The following is a 23239-nucleotide window of genomic DNA, read 5'->3' as shown; positions in this document are numbered from 1 at the left end:
CAGGATTTAGCATTAAGCTTTGTATTAGTAGAAAACCTGTAGTATTTTCGAATTACCATGCTTTCCACCCTCATATCCCCCTGAGACGAGAGATTTATGTATTTTTTGTCAAATCGTCATTTTGCGTCATCGCAGGATTTTTTGGCCAGAGGCTAAAGACTACAGCCAGTAGTAGGGGCTGTCCCGCATGTTCTCAACCCGCCATAGAGGGTGGGATCTCACTCACAGAATGTACACATAGTGTCAGACATCTTTTTTTGGAAGCTAAGCTAGCAGGCTCTTGTTCTGTGGAGAAAGCTGAGTAGTAGGGGTTACCATCCTCTTTTTCCCGGAAACATGTCCGGCCGTCGATTTCTGCTTTCTGCAGTCACCATTCATTGTTTACATGCACACCTTTTGTTTCAATCTAACTGAATTCATTCCGATTGGTGAATATGAATGTAGTGTTTACATGAACGCTAAACAAGTGATCGGTTGATGTGCGTTTTAACATTGCTAAGAAAATCCCCGCTCCTCCGTGAGAGATACGAGACCAGTGCGTCTCACAGGTGTCGCTCATCGGTAATCACGCCACCGGCCTCGCGGCGTTCTCCCGCGGCCCTCGCCTCGTCCTACTCTCCACAGTAAACATAATGAATGGCGACTGTAGAACGCAAAAGCCGAATCCCGGACATTTTGGGCGATCTCGAAACACATTTCCGGGCAGACTCATCACGGAGACTCACTAGTAGCCTAGACTTGTTGTTTAACGACTGCGCTCTGTTACCGGTAGGCGTGGCCTCCTAGGGCAGCGAAGCAAGTGCATTCTGGGAGTTCTTGTCTTTCATCCACATAAGCCAAAAATACATTTTCTGGCTTTTCTCAGTCTAGAAAGCTCCAAATTCAAAAATTATTTCACATTTCTTCTACATAAATGACACATTTTAAATACACATTCATCTTTCCAGAGGTGAAGTATCCCTTTAAGTACATACAGTATGTACATGCAAAACAGGACTGTAAAATAAAGTGCTACCAAACAGAGACTAACGGCCCACTCACACCAAGGACAATAACTATAAAGATATAGGCTATACTAAAAGAATAGCAGAGTCCACACACCACAACTAAATTGATAATGGCACACAGAAACGATATCGCTGGAATCAATTTCAGAATTACTTTTTTCCATCTGATGAAGGATAAATACAAAAATCAGTTTTGAAAGTTGTGAATTGTGAAAATGATGTGATCTCTTAGTAGGGCTGGGCGGTATGACGGTATATATCGTTACCGCGGTAGAAAATGTCAACCGTAACAGATTTTTTTATTCCGTGTATACCGCGAAATGCAAATAAGTGGGCGTGGTTAACTCGCGTGCAACGTGCGTAAGACTGAAACACTGAGAATTGTAAAAAGAAACACGGAGAAAGCAGATCAAGAGGATCCACAAAGGAATTACATTTTCTAAAGGGTTGTTGTTGTTGTTAACGTGATATTTTCGGGGGAAAGGCGCAGCAGTCACTAGAGCAGTGCAGCACCCAGGCTACAGATTAGTGCACGCTCGCAACGGGGAAAGCTGGACAACAGCAGTTATCAATATCGTAACAAATAGAAATAACCTTAAATAATGTATAGTTATCTGCATCTTTCCGTCTCTTATGTATAGTTTTTAAACACGCAAACAGCTTGCCGCCCGTGGTAATGAACAACCTGCTTGTTAAAGTGATTGTATAATCCTGTAGCCTATCTGAGGCAAAATGACTAAATATGCATCGCGAGTTATATATTTCTAAATCCAAACAATTGGCCACCGAACCAGCTGATAAAATCTTCCTTTGATTCGATCCGTGATTACAACTTGACACTCAAATTAACCGATCGCATTTTACTGATGCAGAAGACGCGCGCGTGCACACGCAGTCACGCACTGAGGGAGCGCGGTGTTCACCGGCTATGGTCAAATAATGACGCAGTTACAAGGTGTGTATAATTTAAACTAGGCTACTTAGTCAACACTAACAGTAGCTGCTGTTCGGTTTTCAAACTGCTGCTCCCCTGCTAGTCACTTCTGAACTTCTATTGATTAAAGCGCAGGGTGACGGGTTGCCAGATATCACAAAAAGAGCAAAACAAGCCCCTTAAAAACGCAGTGTAGCCTAAGCAGACATGGCAAAAATGTACCGGGGAACACATTTAAACAACTAGTATTACTATCCTACAAAATTAAAAGGAAGTAACTAATTTATCATGAATAGAATAGTTCATATAAAATATTCAGATATTATAAACTGATTGATGAAGTAAAGCATAACATGAGATTGAAAAATGATTCAGAAACACTTTATTTAAAGTTTAATTGCTCCTATGAGTTGTATTTAATATCAATCAGTTGGGGGCAGTTTATCTAAAAGTTGATGAGTGTGTTTTGTTTATATTTAGCAATCTAAATAGTTTACCAAATAAATAATTTACCAAATAAGAGAAAAAGAAAACAATGTGAAGTACTTTTCATTTCTAAAGTATTTGGGTTTATTTATTATACAAAGCCCTTTTTGTCGATTTTTCGAGAATAACTACATATATAAATATCTATATCGTGAAATATATCGTTACCCTGAAATAAAATGAGTCATACCGTGAAATAGAATTTTGGTCATACCGCCCACCCCTATCTCTTAGCTTTAAAACCATACGTGCCATCGTAAAAACTGTAAATCTATCCCTCACAGCCTCGTTTTCATCCATGTGGAAATCAATATGGTGCCTAACTTGACTAAGGTATATGGTATCATCCTTAGCTGACTAAGCTGAGCTGAACAATTATGAAACAATTGTTGATGATTATACATTTCCTAACAACAACACTCATTTTTTCAGTCTTATCAAAAAAACAAAACTTAACTTGGACAAACCTCTTCCACTGGGCAATGACGGGCATCTCTCAAACTATTCATGACAGCCAGTTAAACAAAAACTGAATATGACAGCGTTATATTTCAGGGTTCTGTGGTCAGTTACTTTGGAAAACATGCCTAGGGAAGGTGAGCTTATGAGACATTACATGGCAGCAGAAGAGATATGATAGAAGAAGAAATAGAAGGAGACATTAGACAGTCGCTGCAGCAGTAGTCATTCCAATTAAACTGGACACTGAGGAAACCATTCATCTTTGATCAGATAGACAATACTATACTATAGTAGTATTTCTGCAGTTTGTGTATCATCCAAATACCTTGAGCAAACATCTAGATTTTCGACAATGTGCAATGGACAAGCAGAACACACTGTGTGAGATACTGTATCCCAACATTCAATGCCTATCGAACATTGTTAGCTTAGCAATATGCTAACACCAGACTATATTAGAATCAACAGTCTTCTATTTGATGTGTAGATTTGCTGACTATGTACAGGATTTTAAAATCACTTCTGAGGTCCAGCTCATAGATTTTTAAACCGCTAATGTGCATATAATTGAAGTTTTTTATGGTTTATTGCGTTTCTTTTCAGATCACTGTGGTCTCCGTATTGCTCATTTTCCTCAAAAGGATATTACAGAGAGGAAAGACTAATGCATCAAGGGAGAGATGAGAGATGCACAGAATCTCTCTCATATTCTCTCTTTGCTGGTCTGTGCTCAGCTTTAAATAGGTCAGAGTTTTAATGCTACAGTCGGGGATAAGGAAACACTACAGCGGCCATATTTAACCCTCCCAACAGAAAAGACTGTCGCTGCTACATATGAACTACACACAGATTTAGGCCACTAGCTCAGAGAGATAGAGATAGAGAATCTCAAAAACTTCAAACAACAGATGCAATAATAGATGGGATGTTGGAGAAGCTCTAATCTAATGTCTTTTGGTCAACTGTTTTGACGTGGTTTGAAAACGCCCCAACGATTGGGGAACACCCACTAGCATTCTACCGAATAAAAACATACTTGCATGATCTTGTGGTCATCAACTATAAATCAATAGTTCGATGCCACCATCCCCACCTATGGACCTGTTTACACCTGGTATTAAGATGCGTTTCGGTCGATCGGGTCACAAGTAGACGAGGGAGACACATTACCGTTACACATAACTTCACAACACAACGAAACAAATAAACACCTCCATTAACTGGAGTGGGCTCAGGCTCTTTATCAGTGGTGGACAACATCAACATGGGGGTATGAGGACTCCAGACACCGGAGAATGGCTTCTCTCCATGTTCCTTCTTTCATGTCAGGTATAATAATTTGCTCCAAACCAGTATAAAGATTTCAAGTCTCATCGTCCAAAAACTAGCACTGGGCTAACTGATATATTCCAAATTATAGTTAGCCCTTCATGGGCAAGGGCTATAAACTTAGCTGCAAGATCCAGATACCTGCGGTCTGGTGTTCTGTCAGGAGGAAGACAAGGTGAGACGAAGCACATATATCTTCATTAAACAAAACAAAAGAGAATAATCCAAACAAGTGAAGGCAATGTAACAGTGTTAGAGCACAGACAAAACCAAACAATGAACTAAAGAGACTGTAAATACACTTGTGAACTAATGAACTACATTAGGTGATAATCAATGATACAATGAATAACCATGGCAATGAAAGAAAACAGGAGTCAAACACAGGAAATGACGATAAACTAAAAGTCCTTGAAAACTAAACAGATTGTGACCGATTGAACAGACGTTAACATTTTATAACACACAAACCCTTTTACAACTTTAGAAACATTCGCATTTTTATGAATCCTTTAAATTGATCAGATTCATTGGCTGATTTTATTCATAGTAAATGAGTTTAAATATGTTATATCACTCTCATTTTGCATTAACAGTGTCATTATGTAAATCAGAACTGTGACAGCAGTATGATACACAGTATGATAATTAAATTGATCCATACAAAAAGAGCAAATTACTTTCCTTTTATTAAACTGGAATTTATTTGATAAATTAGGTCTTTATAAAAGGTCTTTTTAAGTTTTATCCATTACTGATCAATCATTCATAATCATGTTAAATGTTGCATTTGCAAAAGGGTTTATTTAAAAGGCTGTCTGTACGTTAATATGGGACATTTTTATATTTTAATTGTGCACTGTCTGCCCGAGTATATTTAATATACAAATAGACCAGATGACACTGAACATACAGCCTGCAGCATCCCACCAGACAGATGACAGCCCTTTATGATGCCTCGAAAGTCATTACCCTTTCTCTGAAGGTCAGTGAGAAAATGAGGAACCACCTATGGTTCTCTCTTTTCCTCTCGCTCATATTTGAGAATAGGGAACGAATTCATCTTCTCCTCTTTCCCCTCACTTTAAATATAAAGAGAGCAACAAAGGTATCCTTTGTAATCCATTGCTCATAAGACATGCCACAGATTTAGAAAAGATATAAACACACAAAGACTCACTTGGCGAATTCCAATCCATTTTATAACCACTTTGTCTACGACTAACAGCATTGCTTCACACAGTTTGTTAAAACATATTTTAGATCAAACTAGATTTGAAGGTTTCTGTCTTGAAACCTTTCCATACCAGAATGAAATCCTATAGGTAAGGTGAAACCTAAAGCAATGCTGACAAATTAGTAACGTCCTCTAAATGCCAAACAGAGAAAATCATTTTTAGTCATTTGAAAGTTCTTTGTGAATTCAATTAGTGAAGCTGAAATGTAAAATCACTTGTGTCTAGATCTACTGACTAGCAACATAGATTACGAGCAACACCAAATACGAGCTACAGGCAAAACAAATGAAAAAATTGTCAATTTAGCTCGAATTTGAGGTTCACAGAAAACTGACTTCACAAAGCCCTCGTCTAGCGATCCCAATCCTCCAAATAGTATTTGAACATTTAAAAGGATCTTTATTTGTAAGTTTTTCTGCTTGCTTCTCGACGACTGGCGCTTCCCCTCAGCAAAAGTTTGGTATTTTAAAGCGCAGCATTTCAACTCTCGATGGCAGAGTCTGAACCACTGAAATGTGATTTTCAAACTCATGCTGATGTCAACAAAATTATCTTACGCACACGCACAAATACGCCTCTCAGACAGCGAGCGATCCCGATATACACATACACAGAATTAAAATATCTGTATTGGGGAGTATTCACGCAAACATTATCTGTTATGTCTTAAGTGAAGGTTTAGTTAACTGTTGGGGAAAAACATCTACGTATATAGTTAATATAATATAGGCTAGGCTCTCCGTTTCATTAATGTTAATCAAACAACTGTGGTATTATGGGCAAAAAAGTTTAATAAACATTTTTCCTATAGATATTTGGTTTTGACTTGGTGTGTGCCAAATTTGGTGGTATTTCCAGGGATTTTAAGGTATATGGTTGCTAGGTGATTTTGTTTTGGAACCTTCAAGAAAACTTGATTTTTCTCAAAATTGACTATTCCAACAAATATTATTTTGAAGGGGTTTTTTTTTATAGAGAATGTGAAAATAATTCATTTGTGAAAATGTGCTCATTGCGAATCATTTTGCCAGCACGGGTCACATATCTAGAAAGTGCTTTGACTAAAAAAGACAAAATTGTAATCTTTATCAAAACAAGGAACAATTCTTAGAAATCTTTTCCAGGATGATATGACAAATAATATTAGTTATATAGTTAGCACTATAGCACTAAATAGTATAATAGTTAGCACTATAGCACTAAACAGTCAATAAATAGAGATCCCACTATAGAAATAGTTAAATTACAATGAAGTAACAAATACTACATTCTGTGCCCAACTAAACCTCATGTTTATACTTCTCACACACACACACACTTAAGTCCGTAGACAGTTATTTCAGTGATTAAAACTAAATGTAAGCTACTGTGAATTAAGATTACCCACCCAGAATTAAGATTAAACAAATACTGAGTTGCTGTTAGGATAAGGCTTGTCAAGTACAACCATTGGCTACTAGGTTGAGTTAAGCTGCTTTTTTCACCACATCTTTACCAAAATCTCCTCTTTGGTAAATCTGACATGTGGTAACTTGGCATTAGCCACAGCCTCTAAGAGAATTTATCTAATAGTAAATATGGTTTTATTATTATGGTTTCACAGTATTAAAAACAACTGTAGTCACTTTGTTGTTGGTAAATTTTCATCATATATTTTAAGGGACCAGTAAGTTCCCTCCTCTGTAATTTTGGTTATAATGTGACAGATTTCTTAAGTAAAACAAACTACCGGTATAATAAAAATGAACATGCAGAATATAGTAGATTTTTTTCAATGCAAAACATATATCAAAAAGGATACATATATATAGGGCAAAATATTAGCAGAAAAATCAAAGTTGGCCAAATGGGTTTTGGCAGAAAGTATTGATGGCTGAGGGTCAGTGTGTGTCTGTGACTCCCTGCGGAGATGGCTGTAATACTGACAAACAGTATGGCAGTAAATGGGTCTGCTAAAGCTAAATCAGCCTTAGGCTAATGAAAACCTTCCTCAATAGGTTTCATACTGCACACATTCTCTCACCCTGATGGACAAAAATGAATATGCATATGAAAACAACAATTGGCACACATATGAACTCACATGCACGCTCATAGTAACAGATGGATACTGGCTAGGCTAAATTACTCATCTCACTAGAAACTAACCAACATACTTCACATTACTTCACACTCCCATAACTCTCAACATTTTCAGTGTCAGACTGTCAGTTATAGGTTTTATTTAAGCATTTGCAGGACAAATGTTCCAGTTTTTCAAAATATAATATTAAAAGCAATATGATGTTGTGAAATTGGCAAGATGTTCTGAAAGGGCTTAATGTAATTAAACAGATTTCCTTTTTGTCATATGAAGGAAATAACGTTTTACCATGCATTCATTTTTTTTTATTATTACTTTTCAAATGCTGGTTACATATACATTTTTTGTTTGTTTCATCTTTGTTACAGAACCAGACTTTCAATATAAAATATAAAAACACATCATATAAATTTGAATTCCTACATGCTTAAAACTAGGATCATCTAAACATGAGAGAAAAATACACATAAATCATTTCAGTAAGTATTTTGTGAACATTATTGCTATCAATTTCTCACACATAATAACCAACAAATTTGCCCCTAATAAAAGGTGTCAAAAGTGTACTTGTGTCAGTGAAGAGAAGAGTGAGAGAGTGTACTTGTTTGAGTGAAGAGCACGCTTGATATGACATGTCTCATGTGTCTTCCATACGCTGTGTGAAGACAACAAACAGCACACACACACACTGAAACAGAGAGAGAGGCTTCACTCATATAACCTACTTAATTTGCTTTCTCAGTGCCTCTCTCTCCCCCACACACACAGTTAGGGTTAGAAATTGACTACAGGATGAATAAATCAATAGAAGAGAAAGCCCTAGTATGCTCTCTGAGAAGCAGACAGGTAGAGAATGTGAGTCTGTAAGTGCCTGTCTCTCCCTCAGTTTCTCTCTGCAGGCGGTTACCAGATGGCACTCAATCCTCTATGCTAATCCAGTATAGCAACTGGGGCCCTACTAGCACCTCACAAATGCACACAGACAGACACGCGCGTAAAATGCGACAATTTGACCATTGAAAGAAATGAGGGGGGAGGAGTTCTTTGTGTTTGCATGCACGTGTGTGTGTGTGTGTGATCATATTTCCTCAGGCTCTGACACCAGTGTTAAGTCTATTCAGTACCTTGCGTGTGTTTTAAGTGATTGGTAACACTTGGCTTAGGTGATTGTGAAAATACACAGGAAACATTGTTAAAAGTCATACAAACACACACTGCAGAAACCCTCAATTTGGTTTTTAGGATGACTAGAATATAGTAGGTCTCTTTCCAAACTCATTTTGAAGATCTAATTTTTTAAGCAAAAAACAAATTTAAGCAATATATATTTATATATAATATATATATAATAATATCCATAATTGCATCTGCACACTCCACTCTGGCTTCAATTATACCGAAGAACTTGACGTCATTCTCAACTTCCTAATAAGAACGTTATGTTTCCTTCGTCCCTTCAGTGAGGTGTGAGGACAGGATAAAGGCCCATTCACACCAAGAACGATAATTATAAAGATATAGTTCTAAAAATTATTCTAAATATAAAAGAATAGTAGAGTCCACACAACGACTAGCTATAATGATAACGGCACAGAGAAATATACCGTTGGAACCACTTTCAGAACTTTTTTTTCAGCAAATTAACAATAAAAACATTGACAGCCAATCAGAATCCATTGAGGTCCACTTATAAATGTTAAAAAGATTTTTACATTATAAAAAAACTATAATTTAGAAGTAACAGGCTATTTTCTATTCTGTTTTTGACCCTCTTTGAAACACTATGATAGGAGTGCCACATATAAGACTTGAAAGTAAATACCCACTATGACTGGGTAACAGTTTTGCATATAAAAAAAAAAAGTTCAACGTCCTCGCTACACGTGTGGAATTACTTTGAAAACTTCTGATCTTTGAGCCAGAGTTGTACCATTGTTTGTCGCACTGTCGTTCATCATTTTCTGTAAAGTGAAAGTAAAGTGAGTACATGTCAAATGATCTGTAACAGACTAAGCAATAGCAAAACTAATCTGCAGTCAAATGAATGCTGACACAACTTTCGAGTATTCAAAAACGATGACGCATATTTAGTCATCTGACTCATAGATATCCAGGTTTATACCGGTATTGTGCTATTCACCTTCACACTGTTGCTAAAGAGAAGTTTCTTTGTACACTCTTCATATCACAGTCCTGCAAAGATGACAGAAAACGTACTCGCAATTGCTGTCCTGCGGCAAAACATGAGGGCAGTTGTGTTTTAAAATGGAACAAAATGGTGGCTGGGTGCAACCTAGAAATAAAACAATAAATAATCAAATAGAATAATCCTGCTAGAAGAATAGCTTGAGAACTTAATTATATCCGTTCAGTCTGTATAATCCAAGTAAGCTTTAGTTTTTTCGCATACACAATAAGGTTAATTTTTACGACGTTTCAGTGTGGATGTGAAACTTTTGGAAAATGCTAGTGTGGACAGTAAGCGCTTTGAAACACAAATGTATCTGGATTAATGTAGACGTAGCCTGAAACAAGTCTTTTTGAGAGCTTGGTTTCAATAAAAGCCATTTTTGGACTAACGGGGAAATAGAGTTCTAAAACTTACAGGATATTTTTATAGTACAATGACCTCTTATTTGTCAAAAGATCAAGCAAAATTTGATTTCTTAATAGTTTGAGCATTTAAAGAGGCAGACAACAAAACTGCAGCTTGAGCAATATTATCCACTGGTGTAAGAAAATATAAATCCACAGAGTCCATTTACAAATGCTATGAATAATGAACTCTTATTCAGATTTGTGTTAGCACAGACGTCTGAGCTGTATTTTACTGTATTTTGCTTGCAATAACAAACTAACCAAACCGATTCACTAAAATGTCTCGGGTAACCCATTGTTTCATATAAGAGAGAGCCAGTGTACATTTAAGGCCTGTTCACACCGGGACGAATTTCGCGCGCGATATTCGCCGACGTTTAACGCCTCGTGACTAAATAAAGGGTGCCAATGTGAGTGTGCACACCGACACGAAAAACGCCACGCGTAAAAGCGTCATTTTTTTTAAAAACACCTCGGGTTCGTTTTTTTGGTTTGACGCACCGCGTCAAAAACTATCCGACCAAAGGGATTGGCGCTTTTGCTCACGTGTCTGGAGCTTCTGAAGTTACAGTAAAACACAACTTGGGGGGCGCTCAAACACAAAACGGTCTTGCCGAGCACACATACGTAACGGCGAAGATGCGCCAAGTAGCGTCTACACCATAGATATCCATAATAAAGGCTAGATGTCTCGTCCGCGCTGCTGGCCAAATATGGCCTTTATTATGGATATCTATGGTCTACACTGCCGGGAAGAAATAAGACGAGGAAGATGCGAGGCAAGATGAATGTAGAGCTGCTGGTCTCGTTGGTGTCGGAAGTTCGGAACAAAGAACTATGACAAACGCGACAGCGACTACAAAATAGGACTATATCTGTTTTACATTAAGCGCCATCTAATGTCAGGGAATGAATTTGCATGTTCACTCGGCTCATTGTCAGCGAAAATCGCTTGGGTGTGACCACAAAAAACGTGTTGAAAAACGCTGACGAATAACGCGCGCCGATATTCGTCCTGGTGTGTACGGGGCTTTAGGCAGGCATGTTTAAAGGGGTCATATAATGGTGCATGCACTTTTACAAGTTGATTGTACTGAAATGTGTGTTGGCAGTGTCTGTACACAACCATCATATAATGATAAAAATCCATCCAGTGGTTTTGTTTTAATCTCCTTATATGTTTTCCCCTGCCTCAAATCGAGCCGTTCGAGCCTGTGACGTCACAAGCTTGCACGCCCCTCCCACGATTGTTGATTGACAGGAGCGTTTCAATACAGACCCGCCCTCGCTCATGAGGGAGCTGTCAATCATAGTCTGCGCGGCGCGGACCGGCGCGGTCATTGTTGATATGCTGGAGCACTGTCTATGAGCAGAATGGCGTCTAAGCGATTGTGGTGTTCTGTTCTTGGGTGTAATAATGAACACAGCAGTCATTTTAATGTTCCTAAATCCGAACCGCTGAAGACGCAGTGGCTGTGTTTGTTTTCGAAGGGAATATTCCCCACGAGCAACGTCAATGCATTCATGTTTGCGCGAATCATTTCTCACCAGACTGCTTTATAAACGAGGATCAGTATAAAGCTGGATTTGCTAAGAAGCTGCTCATGAAAAAAGGATCGGTACCAGATATTCGTGTTCCTGCTGAATCTCCAGAAGAACGGAAGTGAGTGTAACGTTTTATTCAACTTTATATTAATATATTAATCTTTACAAATCGCTAGCTGCACGCTTCACAATGAATGCGTCTAAGGTTTACACTCAGGGTACATTACGGCATGTTTTCTATGTATGACGTTCTCAATATAATTCATAATCCCACGTTTATACTGAACAACGCGTTATGGTTATTGTGTTATTGAGTTACAAATGGTGTAGCACAGACCAGAGAGGCGGGGTGAGCAAAGCTCATTATCATTTAAAGTCATATGCACTGAAACGGCGTGCTGAACACAGAGCTGTTTTTGACCAGGTAAAATAAGTTCTTACTATACTAATGAGAATTTTTAATTAAAGTAGATTACAAACTTTTAATTTAGACCCTAAAGAATCATATTAGCTTGTACAAAAATGGCATTATATGACCCCTTTAATTAGTGTCTCAAATCACTCAGCTATAAAGCTGCAAGCATTGCACAGCAGTAACAAAAATATCAATGTAGTGTTATGTCATGCAACGCCATTAAACTACTTGCTGAAAAATCTACTTTTATAATAAAGTAGATAAAAAAAAACTGCAAGGTAAATTAGTTGCAACTTGGTTAGCCAATCCTCAGACAATCAGCACAAAGTTTTAAGGCAATGCTTTACGTTACACACTTTCACAAAATTACAATGCTTCTTAATACTATTAGGAGAACCGGTACTTTTAAACAAATACAAATGACTGAAAGCAAACACTGTTTAACAGGAAGTACCAAAGCCTGAGGCCAAGTCCAAAGATAGTGTTGCCTTTATCTGGCTACAAATTCAAATTTGAACCATGTTTTTTTTTTTTTTTTTTTTTTTTTTTACGACTCATTGCACTTGAAATTTCAAATAATTGTCAAAATGCTCTTCTTGGAGAATATTCAACACAGTCGGTTATGTCTTAAGTGAAACAAAAAGGTGTCAATATATTAGATCAGTGCATTTGGTCTTAAAGGTGACCTATAATTCAAAATTGAATTTACCTTGGTATAGTCAAATAACAGGAGTTCAGTGCATGGACATGACATAGAGTGAATCTCAAACTGGACTGTTTTGGCGTTCTCATTTAATTCACGTTTATGAAAAACACCCCTGAAAAACGGTCGGTTCTCCACACAATACCGACTGTGACGCAATAGTCGGGATCATTAATATGTACGCCTTCAAATATTTGCATAATGCCAGCCCTCAATGCCAGGCGGAACTGCGCAGCCGAAGCATGGCAGTTGCTCAGTGTGGATGTACACATGAACACAAAAGTATTTTTTAGTTCCTTCATCTGAGCCTCTGAAGAAACAATGGGTCAATTTTATTTTCTCTGGAAATTTTCAAACATTTCACCGAGTCTTTCCTCAACTTGGGCCAATACAGAGCTGGCCTCGGATCGAGCTACCAAGCAACACTTTCTGATGTGTAATTGTTCAAGTTCAGACAGGTAATCTTTCTCTCAAAATCGTTCAATACTGTTCAATACCAATACCAATCACAGCAGTGGCCGCGGTTACACTGAATCCCACAGCAGACACGCCCCTTCAAACAGAGTGTTCAAATCAGAGGCTAAAAGCAGGCTAGGAAAAATGCCATTTATTTCTAAATTATGAATATTTTTTATCTAAAAAACATACTAACATTATAAGGGTAACCCAGGAAACATTATAAAATAATAAAAAAAAACATTCTAGGGCACCTTTAAAGTGGCAGCAGCCTAATATATGTCATTGTAGTCTCACGTAGCCAGACTGACGGCAGAAGGTCTGGACTCCAGCGCAGCTTTCATTGGTCAAGGACCACCCAGAGGCCGTCTGTCTGACATGTTAAGCAAACAATCAAGTCGATGTGCCTACGCTAACAGACTAACATGCATCTAATAAGTTATTCATTCAAGAATGTTACAAGTTTACTGCAACAATGGAGCTGCGAACTTTTGAAAATCCATAAACGCTCATCGTAACAGATAAACACGACTGCTTTCTTTTCCTTTCAAGTGTGCCATGGTCAGACTGGAAATTACCTTAGTAGAGTCACGCGACAAATGTGTAAGGGAGGCAGCCCCTGTGTTAAAAACTGGTAGAAAGTGGTCAGCGAAGAAAGCTGTAGTAGAGGCAAAGGCTGACCTTCAAATTGGGGATATCGTGGGACAGGTACAGCATGGAAGAGGGGGTTTTGGGCTTAGTTTAGCTCCTCCTAAATGGCACAAGGCAGGCCCAGCTCAAAGGAGGAAGCTGGTAGTCAACGAGGTGCGACAGCAGGAGGAGAGGATGAGGTGTATAAAGGCCATTTCCCAGGCCAAGCAGGGAGAGTGGATGAGATGGGAGAGTGTGGAACAACGCAAGATAGGCTGGCAAGACCTTTGGTCAATGGAAGAGAGTAGGATCAGTTTCCTTATTAGGTCAACATATGATGTTCTCCCATCACCGCAGAACCTAAACCTCTGGGTAGGAAAGGATCCCTCTTGTCCTTTGTGTTCATCACCTGCCACATTAAGGCACATTTTGACAGGATGTAAGGTGGCTCTTAGCCAAGGTCGGTTTACTTGGCGCCATGACCAAGTACTGCGATGTTTGGCTTAAGCATTGGAAGGCAAGCGTAGTATGACCAATAAGTTGCCGCCTGTTCTAGCAAAACATTACACACAGAAGACAATATTCCTCTGCCCAGGCGAGCAACCACCAAGAAAAGGTGTTAAAACCAATTCTCGCCCAGGACAACTGGAAGCTGCTAGGGACTGGAAAATGCAGGCTGATCTTGATCAACGGCTTATTTTTCCACCTGAGATTGCCACCACTAACCTACGACCAGATATTGTTTTGTGGTCTGGATCAGCACGCATTTTTCAACTGATAGAGTTAACAGTGCCATGGGAGGATGCGGTAGATGATGCATATGAGAGGAAGAAACTGCGGTATGCTCATCTGGCCACTGAAGCAGAACAGCAAGGATTGAGGGTCCAGGTTTATCCAGTGGAAGTGGGTTGTCGAGGTTTTGTAGCACACTCTACAACCCGGTTCCTCAGAGATGTCGGATTCAGTGGCCAAGAGTTGCGTCGCACAGTAAAGAACTTATCTGAAGCAGCAGAGAGGAGCAGCAACTGGCTGTGGTTGAGACGGAAAGATTCTAGCTGGCTGTGTACAGGCCGCCACGCTACGGTTTCGTAGAATTCTTGAAAATTTGAAGAGTCTGTTGGTTTATTTGTATAGGTTGTATAGTATTTACAGTCATTACGTTCCTGTGTATATTGCGTGAATGACGGGTGGTTGGGCAGATATTGTGTTTTGCGGTAGGTGGTATGCCATACGGAACCGTTGCCACTGAAACTGCATATTAACGCACCAGTGGGGCTCGACAGCCTTAGTCAAACGGGTTGGCGCGTATGGTTGGGTTGCGGAGAGATTGTGGTTAGGTCTCAGCAGCAGGAGGGATGTAGAGGTCAGTAAGCTGGGCTGAGTTAAGAGGGGGACGGAGGGGGGTGACTCTGGGACGCCAGAGTCACTGTCGAGCCCTCTTGAGGTGTCGTGGGCTAGTCTACGAAACACTGAGGACGGAAGGTCCCCACTTGAAGACCCTAGAGATGTCCCCTACTCGGCTCAATCCAGACGGTTGTCGTGCTGGTCCACTAGGGAGACCACACTGTAGTTGCAGCCGTCGTGTGTGCTAACGCGCCAAGTACACTGCAGCCATTAACGCTGAGAAGCATAGTTTACTGTAAAGCTACTTCTTAGTGTTACTTATCTTGGCGAAAGCCGAATACAAATCAGCATGAAGTTTTAACATCTACTCTCGTGTAATGGAAATCCCATGAGGAGGTTTGGGGCTTATTATACAGAGGAGCTAACAAGTAAAACAACACACACCTGGTGATACAATAAAAGGGAAACCAATGAACAAAAGAACTACAAAAGGGACTACAACCAGTCACATAAAACTAAGGCATGAAACAATAAAAGTCATTAAACACAAAATGGGGAAAATGAGACCGGTATCATAACGTAACAGATGTGTTGAGCCAAGTTGGAGCTAAACTCTGCAGGACAGTGGTACTCAAGGACTGAGTTTGGACACCGGTCTGGACTACTGTCTGTGCATATTAAACCACTAAAAGAATGCAATATCAATATGAAGTCTGAATATGAGCGGTGCAGTTTCGTCTACTAGTCCACACATATTCAAGTATGCATGACGCTTGTGATGTTCTCAGCATCTGCCGTCTCTCACATGAGGACACTCCAAATGAACTTCATCTCCAGAGCTGCTCTAAGATTTCACTTCACAAGCATTCACCATTTGATTTAATAAAACATTTGTAAGTTACACATACTTGAAGGTCTTCACTTCACTACTGCAACCCACCAAAGTAAAAAGTTTGGTTTAATTTGAAGAAATGATGACAGATATATATTACTGTAGAATGTATTTCTCAAGTAATAATAACAGTTTATTAAAACTTTTTTAGACATCACAATTTGTTGTTAATGTTTTCATTTAAACTCTAAACCACTGCTGTGTTGTGTGCCAACAAATGAAATTAATTGTTTAAATTTAATTTGATGACATTTTAAAAGATTAATTAAATAGCTTAATTTGTATGTATTACTGCAGCGTCTGTGATCTGGAGACGCTATGATCAAGACCAAATGGTCTGTAGGTGTGTGTGAGTGTGTGTCCTGTGATGGACTGACCATCTGTCCAGGGTGTCCCCCTTCTGTGGCCCAAGAAGCTGGGATAGACTCCAGCATCCCCACGACCCTGTAGAGGATAAGCGGTTCGGAAAATGGATGGATGGTTGTTCAACCCAGTGTAATGGGTTGATTTACGCTAGTTTACATGAATACTGGGTTCTTTTTTTAGTTTACCTCATACATGGGTTAATATTTCCAGATTAACTTAAATCCTTTAAAATGTTGTATATGTATAAACACTACACAACCTTTGCTTTGGATTAATACAGTTCTAAATGTCATATTTTATAGCTACATGTAGGCCTATACTAAATAAACTACATTTAAACTTGATTAACAAACATTTTATAAATAAGCAATCAACAGTTAAAAGTAACATTTTATTTCAAGTGTAATCAACGATTCGCTGTTATTCTTTTTCCACTAAAATGGTGCTAGTTCCTGTGCTAGTGATTTGCCGAAATCTGAGCCTGACTCCTTATAACCTGCCCATGAGCAAACATGCAGTACAGAGTTCTGGGAACATATTTTAACATCCAAAGTAATTAGATTCAGTATTATAACAAATAAAATCAGTTTATTTTATCCAAGGCAAAAGGCTTTTACATCATGACTAACATGTTCAGCTGAGTGATATCTCGTCCCGTTTTGTTGTGTTGCAACTTGCGTAAAATAAAATTTACAACACAGTAAAGACTTTTAGATTAAATAAAAAGGATACAAACCTTATTGTCACGTGCGGTTGTACAAAGTGTGCAAAGAAAAAAGGAGAATTCAGAATAACAACTTTTAATAAATCCACGCAGGGCAAACACAGGAGAAAAGGGAAAATACAACCGCTTACATTAATGAGACCGGACAAAGAACTGAACCAAACAGGGAGAGTGTATATATATATATATATATATTAGGGGTGTAACGGTTCACAAAATTCACGGTTCGGTTCGATACGATACAGTGGAGTCACGGTTCGGTACATTTTCGATACAGCAAAAAGAAAGAAATGCCAGAGAAATTTCCTATTTATTAAAAGAAAAAATATTTTTAAATAAGTTTGAGTTTTCCTACATCTTAAAACTTTCAGGTTTATAAATGGGGGTAATCTTTGAAGGATGAACAAATAATGTTTTGGTCATCACATTAAAAATAACATTTAAATATAGGCCTATATTTATGTATATAATATTTAGATAATATTTTAGTCTTGAAGTGCTGGAAAAAGATGTGTGAAGTACTTGAAAGCATTTCACTATTCGAGCCAAACTTCCATGGTAGTGTTACTATATTAAATCCATGGTGAATGTTGCTGATCTGTGGACTTAAAGCCTCTAACTAGATAATTCACGGCACAGTGTTTCTACTTGTTCCCACTTCAGCGCTGTTTGATCTGATAGAGATCTACGGTTAATAACGGAGAAATTTGAATGCTTCTCACTAGATCTCGCAGCGATGTTATTACTTCAGTGGCGAATTCAAATGTTTTCTTCACTGGATCTCTTCGCTTGATCTCGCGCTGCACAGATGTTGCTGATCCGAACTGATAAACGGTCCGTGAAGCACAATATAATGAGTAGCGCAGTTTCGTTCCACTTTCATTACGTTTGCCATTTGATGTTGCGCACCGTTGTGGTGGTTGCGCCGTCGCGCCAGCGTGGATTTTGTCGGCAGGAAAAATGGTCCAAGGAATCGTTCGGTTTGTATGCGTACCGAACCGGAAGCCTCGTACCGAAACGGTTCAATACGAATACATGTACCATTACACCCCTAATATATATACACACACACATATATACACACACACACACAAGACCAAACGAGGAACTAATGAGCTAATAAATGAACAACAGGTGAACTGAATGAAACTGACACAGAATAGTAACTAGGTCAAGACAGGAACAAAACACAATGAAAGCAAAGCATAGTCCACTCCAGACACGTATATTTCACAGATGACCTGTACCAATTTTGGGCAGCGCTGAGAACTGCTCTCTCCTGCTCTTTCCCAAAAAGCCTGCGCTCTGTAACTCAACAGCTGGGTTGTAGTAACGCTGCTGCTGGGTTGTTAAGTCGGAGGGTGGGGGAGGGGTGTATTGAATCTGTCAGTTAGATAGACCCAGCCGTTAACCCAATAGCTGGGTAACACAAAAACGACCTAATACTGGGGGAAAAAATTCCCCCCAAAATTTACCCAACAGGCTCAACCCAGCGTTTGGCTAAAAAAAAAAAAAAAAAAGATAGTGTATATTGTATTTGCCCTATCGTTTGTTTTTTGCATCTTTGTTATTTATGATAAGACAGATTTTAAAAATATATATATATATATAAAATATATACATTTTGTTATCATGAAATAAAATTAGGCCTATACTTATATTATTAAATATATCGCCCACCCCTAAGCTTTATTAATGGAGCCAAATAGAAGTGAGACTCTTTACACATGTATGCACAGATGCATATATGACAAGACAAACAACTTGCTTTTCATTCACAACATAACAGATGCCCACCAATTCTCACAGACAGCAGATTTATGCTAACTCACACATTCACAAGCTGCTGAAACACTTAGCCTGTAGTACCCCCCAAAAAACCTCCTATTCGGAAAATCCCCCAACACACATATTCACATTTGACACACACACACACATACTTTAGCCCCATCACTCTCTGCACATTCTAAATATTTGCCTCCGGTATCCACAGGCCAATCTATCCACAAAATCCCCAGTCCAATAAACCTTGACCTTATACATTACTAAAGACACATGCAGACTCCATGGGGTTACATAGAAATATAAAGAGCTCCGCTAAAGTTTAAACCTTAAATCACAGAAGAAGAAACATTTACTTTAAAACATACAGCATCACAAATAAAACCTGTGCACAATAAAGCAAAAATCCATATAGTTCAGTATATGATTGAAGAAACTAATTGAAAAATCATTTCAGAAATTTTCATAGGCTACCACCTAAGATTGTGGTTTGCATCAGGTTTATATTTCATTGTAAAAGGCTGTAGTATGAATTGGTGGTGCATGTGAGCTAGTTGGTTAGTGTGTATGTCTGTGTGTGTGTTAGTCATGTGATGGACAGGCCATCCATCCAGGGTGTTTTCCTGCCCTCGGCCTGAGATGCTGGGTTAGGCTCCAGCAACACCGCGTCCTGATGTCTGACAAATGTTTACACGTTTTAAAATCTATGCTATGAAAACAACAGCCATCTTATAAGGACCCTGCTTTGGATTTTTAGTCAGTTGAGGGGCCTATGAATGAGTGATGCAGTGCTCTGACAGTCAAGGATAGCTTATGGCTTGGGCTAATAGGGCCAGATCGCCAGAGCCTCTGACTGCCAGGCTTACAATATTGGAAAAAGTAAAAGAGATATCAACAGTAAAAACTGCTTAAATGTGTGCCAGTAATTGTCGGTAACATTTATTTATGCATTTATATTTAAAAAAAATTATCAGCAGCACCTTGACAAGTTGCAATTCAAAACAAAATAAATTAGCAATTATGAGAAAATAAATTATTATTTTTTTCAGGCATAATTTTAGATTACAGTAAAAAAAAGTCATGTAAATAAAAAAAGAATTGTCACAAGTGAGAAATATAAAACCACAATTAACAAATATGGATAAAAAATTATCCATATTTGCCCCTGGAAATAAAACTGCAGATGCTATTCTCAATTTAGGAAAAGGATGTCAAATGTCTGTAAACCGCAATTGAATCAGATGATGGTTTAGGTTCTGTTAATGTCAACCTCATCTAAAGATACACACAGTGCTCCCAGCTTCTTGTTATTATGGTTGTGCTGATCTGGCTTCTTTTGCTCATTATATATTTTCTACTTCAGTTAAAAAATAAATAAAAAAAACGGTAAGAGAAACGGGACTGGGGTTGTAGTTCAACAGATGAATACATATAACAGGAAACACACAGAATATGATATTATACAAACATATGAACCAACAAACAAATGAAGGGTTATGAGAGGGAAACCCCCACAAAATCCAAAGCATTATTCTCTGTAGAGGAGCTCTTCCTCTTCCTTGAAGAGGTGTACTGTATACTGTCTATTGCTGTGTGCTGTAAATTAGATATAGGGATGCACAATATATTGATTAATTAGCCGTCAATAGAAATATGTATTTAATCAAGTTTGATTAAGTTGATGTTAGAAGCAGATAAAACTACCTTTACAATTTAATAAGCAGTTATTTATGGCAGACCATCTATCTTTTCTATTATGCATCATGTTTTGATGCATAATCACTTTTACCCCCACTTTTTTGACGTTGCCCTAAAACTTAACTAACCTTTCTACAAAAAGAATTGTAACCACTATATGTTCTAATGTTTTGAAGTGTGGTTTCACAAAATTCAAAATTTGTGTGAAATAGATAAAAAGATACAGGTTATCTCCCATCATTATGGTTATTATCAACCATAACCTAATATTAATTTTTGGTTTATCATTATTGGCCAAATTTCCTATGCCAGCGCATCCCTAATTACTGCATAATTAGTGTAGCTGTCAGGTCTTTGTGTACAAGCCCCAACACATGATCACACACTCCACCACTCACACACATAACACCCCTATCCCACAGGACACATATGTTAATGAATGAAATCCCCCACAATGCCATCCTCCACCCAGTAGAGATCTGCACAGATCACTGGTCCTTGCTCTTTCTTTCTGATACTCTATATCTAAAAAATACATCTATAAGGATGTCCTAAAATGTGTATCTGTGAGTGTGGCCTGGTAAACCCTATATTATGGGAACAAAATGTCCCTACAAAGATGGCAAGATCTCAAATCCTTGTGGGGACATTTTTTGGTAATAATAATAATAATAACAGCGTATACATCATACTATGATCGATGTTTTCTGAAAAATTAAAAATGCAGAAAGTTTTGGAGGTTTAGGGGTAGGGTTAGTGTAAGGTGATAGAATATAGCCTAGTTTGTACAGTATACAAATCATTATGTCTATGAAAGTCACAATAAAACACAACGTGTGTGTGTGTGTGTGTGTGTGTGTGTGTGTGTGTGTGTGTGTGTGTGTGTGTGTGTGTGTGTGTGTGTGTGTGTGTGTGTGTGTGTGTGTGTGTGTGTGTGTGTGTGTCCTCTTGTGCGTCTGCGCAGGCTTGGCAGAGGTAAAAAAAATCAATCATCCTGAAGCGTTCTATATAAAAGACCCAAATCCAGACATGTGCAGTCTAACAAAAGGTCGTATACGACCACCAATGACATCAGTCTGTCTACTGAACCATCTATCCACCCTTTTCTGCATCTATCCAGCTGTAGCACCAATGGAACAAGGAACAAGATTCATCATTTAGAATGGATACATCCACATAGAAACAAATGCAGCTTTGAATTTCAGTGGCAAAAATAGCAGTGCTTTTTGTTTCCACATTTGCCGCTATTCTATGATTACACACACACACACACCCACAATGTTAATTCGTGGCATCAACAAAGATGCATCTGCCATTGGAATGGGGCAGGGGCAGGGGCAGCTGACAGCAGCAACAGACCCCAGGATACAACTGGATCTCCTCGACACAATGTATTAACACAGCTTCTCTCTCTTTCCTCAGTCATCTTCCTTTTCATCTCCTCTTTGGAAAGGCCGTATGCTAGGAGCCGAGCAAAAGCGCTCCCTCCCTCGCTCCCTCCTTCCTTCCCTCCTTCCTTCCCTCCTTCCTTCCCTCCTTCCCTCTCTCTCTCTCTCTCTCTCTCTCTCATCCGTATTCGAGTCATCGCAGACAAAAAAAAGAGCCCTTGAGAAGAAGCAACTCACCTGAAACATGTCTTGACATTCCCTGGCTGTATCCGTGGAAGCCTCCTTCTGTTTTCCATGTACATCCTCCACAGCATATTTTCCTGAAACCTAGTATACGCACAGACTCTCCATTCTGTGGTCAGACCGGTTCCTGACCCCCAAACCTGGACTCACTGGCTTTAGTCGGCAGCCTGCCTGCCTGCTTCACTGCCTGCCTACTGTTCCCTAGCCCGTGATGTCACAAAGCCCTCGCAGCCTCATTGGCCAAGGGGCTGCATGTTAATAAAGGCAGCTGCTAGGAGAGAGGGAGAGAGGGAGCGAGGGGGAGGGCGGCAGCCAGAAAGACTGGATCTGCTGTTTCACAGACGAGTGGAAGCAAGGTAGGGATTAAAAAAAGAAATCAAAAAAAAAAAAAAAAAAATTCATTCTGAGTAAAAACATCAGTATTAATAAAAAAAAAATACACACTCAGTTTCATTCGGAGTAAAAACATCAGTATTAATAATAATTTAAAAAAAAAAATACACACTCTGTTTCATTCAGAGTAAAAACATCAACATTAATAATAAAAAAATATGCACTCAGTTTCATTCAGAGTAAAAACATCAGTATTAATAAAATAAAATAAAAATCCAGACTCAGTTTCATTCAGAGTAAAAACATTAGTAGCCTATTAATAACGTTTTACCACATTATTACAACATTTAATTTTAAGTAAATGTTTGTTAGTCTCGTTTTTATGGGCACCGTTATAATGTAATACCACGGTATATGAATATAAGTATGTGGTACCATGCTATCAGAAAATAGGTATTAAATACATCTAATAACAACACTGTACCAAAGTGTATGTTTTTGTCAATGAGTAAAACAAACAAAAATAACTGATGACAGATTTCTAAAACATTTAGAGAAAATCGCAAGCTGGCTAAAGATACAA

The 23239-nt window shown here is 38.6% G+C and overlaps 1 protein-coding gene across 4 annotated transcripts in view; it reads right to left on the bottom strand.

Annotated features, from left to right (window-relative positions):
- Nucleotides 1-22537, bottom strand: part of LOC130082480 (serine/threonine-protein kinase PAK 3) — a 55442-nt gene extending 32905 nt beyond the window's left edge. For all 4 annotated transcript variants that reach the window (XM_056247333.1, XM_056247332.1, XM_056247331.1 and 1 more), the window contains exon 1: nt 22318-22537. The gene's annotated coding sequence lies outside the window, so the exon portion shown is untranslated. The remainder of the gene's footprint in view (nt 1-22317) is intronic.
- Between the last annotated feature and the right edge of the window lie 702 nt (nt 22538-23239).

This window comes from Rhinichthys klamathensis, unplaced genomic scaffold (assembly GCF_029890125.1).
Source record: "Rhinichthys klamathensis goyatoka isolate OS25496 unplaced genomic scaffold, OSU_Roscu_1.1 h1tg000046l_1, whole genome shotgun sequence".
Taxonomy (NCBI): Eukaryota; Metazoa; Chordata; class Actinopteri; order Cypriniformes; family Leuciscidae; genus Rhinichthys; species Rhinichthys klamathensis.
The sequence above is the reverse complement of the archived record's forward strand: the minus strand, read 5'-3'. Positions and strand labels throughout refer to the sequence as shown.